Source organism: Glossina fuscipes, unplaced genomic scaffold, assembly GCF_014805625.2.
Source record: "Glossina fuscipes isolate IAEA_lab_2018 unplaced genomic scaffold, Yale_Gfus_2 93790, whole genome shotgun sequence".
In the NCBI taxonomy this organism is placed as follows: domain Eukaryota; kingdom Metazoa; phylum Arthropoda; class Insecta; order Diptera; family Glossinidae; genus Glossina; species Glossina fuscipes.
The window spans coordinates 4990-11439 of NW_024005127.1; the positions used below are offsets into that span (position 1 = coordinate 4990).

At 34.3% G+C, this 6450-nt stretch overlaps 1 long non-coding RNA gene across 1 annotated transcript; it reads left to right on the top strand.

Annotated features, from left to right (window-relative positions):
- The first annotated feature begins 591 nt into the window (after window positions 1-591).
- Window positions 592-1630, top strand: LOC119644162. Its single transcript, XR_005248479.1, has 3 exons — window positions 592-879; window positions 940-1046; window positions 1210-1630. It is a non-coding gene; the product is annotated as an uncharacterized LOC119644162 (long non-coding RNA).
- Window positions 1631-6450: the final 4820 nt, after the last annotated feature.

Genomic DNA, 6450 nt, shown 5'->3' on the forward strand with positions numbered 1-6450 from the left:
GTTTGAACAAAAATCAGTAATGAACATCAACATCATTCAAAAACACTCCGTTGAACTCGAAGTTTTTTCATTATAACATTCTCTTCTAACTTTTCTGAAAATTTTTTTAGGCAAACTGAGCCTTTTTTTACGTCGCGTCTGCTGAGATAGGTACGACATTGAAAAATTTGCACAAGCATACTTTCATGTCTGCTTTCTCACTATGGTCTTCATCGACCATAAACTTTTTACAATTGTTTCACTATCTTTTTGGCATACTTCAAGGTGTCCTGAAAAGGCTCCACCATCACCACAGAGCAAAAAATATACGGTTTTTTTTTAGTTTTGCCTCAACATTTTTCTTTTTTATGCATTTATTTTCTTCGAACTTTATAAATTCAAAACGAACTGATCTTAATCAATTCTTCTTCTTATACTAAATTAAAGCCTTATGCCAGGAATCTCATGCACAGGTGGGCCGGTAAATTCTTCGCTGCTGTCATTGTAATTGTCATAATCGGTGGATACAGCTGGCTTGCCAGGTGCGGCAACTGTCAGATAAACAATGCTGAGCAAGAAAAATAGTACAGTGAAGAACTTCATGTCGATTAATAGAAACTTTATGAATTGAACGTATGAATCCCGAGGTATATATAGGAGGGAAATTGCGTTCTTTTTTTTTTAGTGTAAACAAATTTGAAAGCACTACTTGCAATAAATATTTGTTGAGAGCACCTTTCAAAAATTGACAGTTTATCACGAGTTCATTTCCGATGAATTTCACAAATTATTGTTAGCATAGCAGCACTTGTTTAAATATTATTTTAATATTACTATTATTATTATTTACCATCCCCGCTTTCATTATTTGTGACTAATACTAAGCTTTTTAGAGTGCAGGTAAGCAACGAAAATTTGGTAGGTTGTAATCCATGATTAAAATTTGTTCTCGTTTTTCAGGAGACTTACCCTGTTTTCCTTTAAAAGCTTATCGATTTTCGAGCTTCCAATGCTAGAATGGATGGAAAAGGATACACTTGCAACGATTTGAAAGCTTTGTGCTTACAGTAAGTTTGGCATAAAATTTTACATATGCTTACCTATAAATGTTAAGTATAATGTTTAGTTTAAACTTTTACAAGATAATTACAAGTTATTAGACTTACGTCTAAGGACCTCATCGTAATCTCATTCGGCAAAGTTACCTAGTTTGGTTTTTCGTTTTAATAGTGTTACTTTGATGTAAACAACTTTTTAAATTTCGTTACAATTGCATTTCTTCAGAAAATGACGAAAATGAAGGAAACTCTTTTTCACCGAGTTGGTTAACTATTATTATTAATTGCATGGGCAAACGCTACCGCGATCCCGGCACCTTCTTCGGATCGGAGCACCATACTCTGCCCGGCGTTGTAAAATGCTCGCCAAACGCATGGTGTCTGATTATGCAGATGGCCTCACATTCACTTAGAATATGATGGGACGTATCATTCGTCCCTTGGAAGAACCTGCACAAATCCCTATCGGATACACCCATGTTTTTCAGACGTACCTAAGGGAATTACGACCCGTGTAGAAACCCGCGACTCAACTTAGCTCGCTTCTGGTTATTTCCAACAGTTTATATATCATAAGGGAAGATTTTATGAATTTTTTGCCTGACGTTGTTCTGGTGTGCGGCAGAAAGATCCCTTACGCTCCCCTGTTGGCTAGACAGCCGGCCCTATTCTTGCCGTCAACACCCGAATGGTCATATTAGGGGCACTTCATTGCGCCTACGTCTCCTTTCCAACACCAGCTTAGATGTTATCATTCGCCCCTTTATGGACTTTATAGCGACTTGACTTTCTTCTGCACTCTCCACCTAAATGTTCAGAGGGACATGCGACGATTGTGTAGACTTCTACCTAGTTGGTTTAACTGAAGTCTAAATTAATTTAGCCCTTGCACTTTAGAAATTTTACCGAGATAATTGCATGCGAATTTGAAAACATTTAGTCAATATTATGGCGATTATTTGTCAAAATATAGGTGATATATAAATTTATGCTCCGTAAGTGTAGTTGTTTCTTTGGAAAAAAAAGCACTATTGCGCCTAGTGGCCAATGTAGTAGAATCATTGTAAAAATGCATAGAGAAATTAAATTTCAGGCTGCTATCACCTTCTAGACGTAATGTATGTAAAAATCTCAACGAGTTTGTCCAATTGTTAAAAAGTCTCGTAGTATTGTTTGAGATGTCTTCGCCAGGATTATCCATCAAATTTTAGATTGTTCTTGACTACGGTCCATAAATTATCGACAAGATTAGATTAAAGTTTTCTAAGGGTTTTCTTTTAAATAATTCACATTAAGCAATCGTACTAAAACTTGATAGAAATCTTGAAGAGGGTTGCTTTAAATATTATAAATCTGCAAATATAAAATCCATATTTTTTTTACCAAACACAATGAATGATGACGCTGATTAACTATACATGAAATTTCGTTCGAATGTACAAGGAGGTCCTTGCTGAAGTTTAATTTAATAGGATAAAGTTTATTAAGAACGATTAAGATAATAAAGAGAAAGATATAGCGTTGAGAATAAAGCCATTTATATATATAAATGCAAGGAGTCATATCTGCTTGACCTCGATATACCGTCGCAGACATTGAAATTTTATGGGAAAGTAGCTAAGGTTTGCCTAAAATGGTGGAGATTGTCCCAGTTCCCAGAGGGCGTTGGGTAACGCTTTGCATTCAATCTGTGCAGGCGCCGACAATAAACTCCAGACGTGCTTACCACATCTACTAAGACCACAATTTAAAGCTTTAAATGCCTTGGAAGCTCTTAAATTAAGTTTTCTCTTTCTCAGGTATATTTGAATTTCATCATCATGCAATTAGATATGTGAGAATTCATCAGTTGATGAACAAAGAAAATAAAATTAAATAAGTCTGTTTAGAGATAAATAACTTACTGATAAAAAAACTAATATTTTATTTGCGATCAAAAATGAGTTAATTGAATAAATTCTAAACGTGTAGAGAACTTAAAAGACAACAAATAAACATAAGTAATGCAAGCACATATGCATAAATGTATATAAAATTGGAGATCCTTATCTATTTAAATTCACTCTCAAAATTTCTAAAGTCTCACTATTTGTAACACTCGCTGATAACAAATTTGTAATTATTTTGATGTGAATGCATTAGATAAAAAACTATTCGATACAAAACACCAGCTGACGTGAACGAGCGATAAACAGTTTCATTGAGTATGTTTGCGGGTGCAATATGTTGTTCGTTTTTCATAAGATTACATTTTAAAATAATATAGTATATCTAGTCATTTTCTTTCTACGTTTGTCTAACCTTATTGAAAATAATTCTATTCATTTTTGTGTTTTAATAAAGAAACATTTGTATGTGTAAAATATATGTTAGCGCTGTCTGCCTGCCTCTACAATTTAGCGATTCTATGAGCTTTTCATTTGCAACAAAAGTGATATGTGAGAAGAACTTTATTTCAACATTAAGAGCTATTCAGCAGTAACTTCATGGATAGGTGAATCATCCTGAAATCCGGCAGCAAGTCCATTGAATGCGATTTTCAAGGAATGGTTTCGGAGATCATATATATATATATTAAATATATATTGGCAATTTCCGACAACAAACATTTTAGAATTGTTCTGAATAAGGACTTATGTAGACGATCGAGGAAGGCGAAAACGATTAAATCAAAATATCAGCCGCGAAAAAAATTAAGCAAGGTGCAATACCCGTAAGTGAACAAAGAATCTCAAAAATTCTGTTTATTCAATAACACATAAAGTATTAAGGTCAGATTTTACAAGTTAAATATCATCGGGCTTTACTCGGAGAAAAGATGTTACGCAGACGGATAGTTGCGCGCAGACCGCCCGAAGACCGAGAAAATTCATCGTTAAATTGCTTGGAGAGAGGAATATGGTTAACATAAAGTTTATTTGCGGATATAATCGTATTACTAGGAAGTCAGAATTACTAGTCGGCTATATAGCTAATAGGCGAACGGTACTGTTAACACATTCCCTCGGTAATTAATAAAGACTGTTTAGTCAATGACCGACCTGAGAATAGATACGATGCTCTGCCAATAACCTTGTTAAGTCTCAGGCTTGCTTTTAGGGAGGATTTAGACTGCCACGGCCGGGCAAATGGACAAGAAGTGCGACTATCTGATGATATTATCATTCGAAGTACGAGCGAATAGTTCACCACTTGTTAGATAAATTGAGAAAGCATTTCGAAAATGGTTTGGTCAAATTTGTCTCATCATAGGCACACCAACGGAGGGATATATGTATCCAAGGAGCTCACTAGGTGCAAGTACCTGTTTATGCGAGTGGAAACGATAGGACCATATAAAGTAGTTGAAAAGGATAAGAAATTTTCCGAAGTTGATATTAATGATGGGAGCGAGAACGCTATCTATTGATAACCTTGAACCGGTATTCATAGAGACTGCAAGCAAATGGCCTCATAATGCCAAGGGTAACCGTCAGAGTGAACAAACAGTAAGAATTAATTTATTAAATACTGGAATTCAGGGGATTCAATGCTGTAGCTACATTATGTTGTTTCTAGTCTATAAGATTTTATTTCAATACAACATAGTACACCTAATCTTTCTCTTTTTTTTGTTCCATTGAAACTTACTGATAAATTCTGTTCATATTTACGTTTTAATGAATAAGTACTCTCTCTGGCAGGAACATTTTTCTTTAACGTAATGTAGATCTTTATGTGTAAAATGAATTGCTAGCTATCGACCAATAATGCTTTTAAATAATTTCGACTCTATGTTCTGTAATTCTTAATATGATCTTCGAGCTGATTGCAAAACTAAGAAAACCCGTTGACGACTTTACTTAACGCCGAAAGTTCGTTAGTGCTTAGGTTCCTTTTGCTGGTATGAAAGTAGACCATTATCAAACCCTCTCTTTTGTCAAAAAAAAAACCTATCGATCGAAATATCGCACTCATGCTTCTATCGAACAAAGTTACTTTTAATGAACCTTAGATTATCACAAAATAGGATTAAGTAAGGACTCTATTCACCATGTTGGGTCATATTTAAGAGTTCTGATGAAGCGTATCATCTTGTTTCAATATCGGACAGTGTTGAAGGTGCAAAGGGAAGACTTTTGATATATTAACCTCATGCGGGGCTTTGCACAATTGCTTAGGAATATGGATGAATTGTGTATGTGTGTATGGAATACTTTTCAAGTTTGAGAGATGGTGTTCGTCTTTCCAAATAGTTAGTTAAGCTAGATCTTGTATAAATTTGAGGCCGATGCAGGTATCCTAGTAAATGCGTTTCTATTCTCTATTCCTATTGGGTATTAGTGGTTTCTCTTTCAGTTGCGGCTTAATATATTTATTTTCATCTTTTACATCGAATATATCTAATGTTTTTTTTTTGGAAATTTTTTCTTTTAAAAATCCAATTCCGCTTATTTATCCATTTGAAAGAATATGTGTATTTATGCTTACTAATGCAAATATATTAGTATTTTATTTATAATGTATTTTGCGAGTTTATGAAGCAATATTATGGCTGTAGTTTAGTTAATCAAAAAAATAAATATTGATCTAAAATTTGATAAAATTGTTTCATTTTAAATTAAATAAAACATTAATTTTTTCAAAATTGCCTTTAGCACGTAGCTCACCTTTGTCGCTTTGTCTACAACATGAAGTTTGCATACACGATTGCTATAATGCAAAATTTTTATTAAACCTAATTATTTATGCATAACAACTTTTACTAATAATAATGTGTATGGCTTAACAATCAAAAGAAAACAGTTTATAGACATTAAAAACCTTGACCAGATTTCTGTAATGTTTAAAATTACGTCCTCAACTACTTTTTTTGGGCCCTATATTGTTGCTGTTACATTGTGTATTTCTTAAGAGTAGTATACCGAAAGGCGAGTGAAAATAGTGGAGGAGAGAGGAACCAAAACGCGAATTGCCGTGACTCGAATTTAGTTTTCGGTGACTGCGCAAAACATTGTTGCATTCTTCGAGAGCAGTGCGTGCGGCATAAGGTTTGAAGAAGACTGCGTCTAGATGAACGGAGACATATATGACATATATATATTGGTGTGGCGAATAGCTGAAAAATTGAGAATGTTTTAACCTTCAGTACAAGATCAAAATAAACAAATAATAAAATTATATTCGGTCATGACCGAATCTTTTATTCTGATCACCGTCATCCTTAAAAGAACAACTAAAAAAAAAAATAACTAAATTTTCATACTCATACGTAGTGAGCGCGGCGGATTTTTTCTATTGTCGAAGCAAAATTTTTTCATGTAGGCGTGTGGGCGGTGCACTCGTGTAATTGAAAAGTGTAGACCACTTCGCTAATAGGGAGAATGTTTACCTCAGATAGTACAACAGATGGACAAATGGGCAGACGGGACTC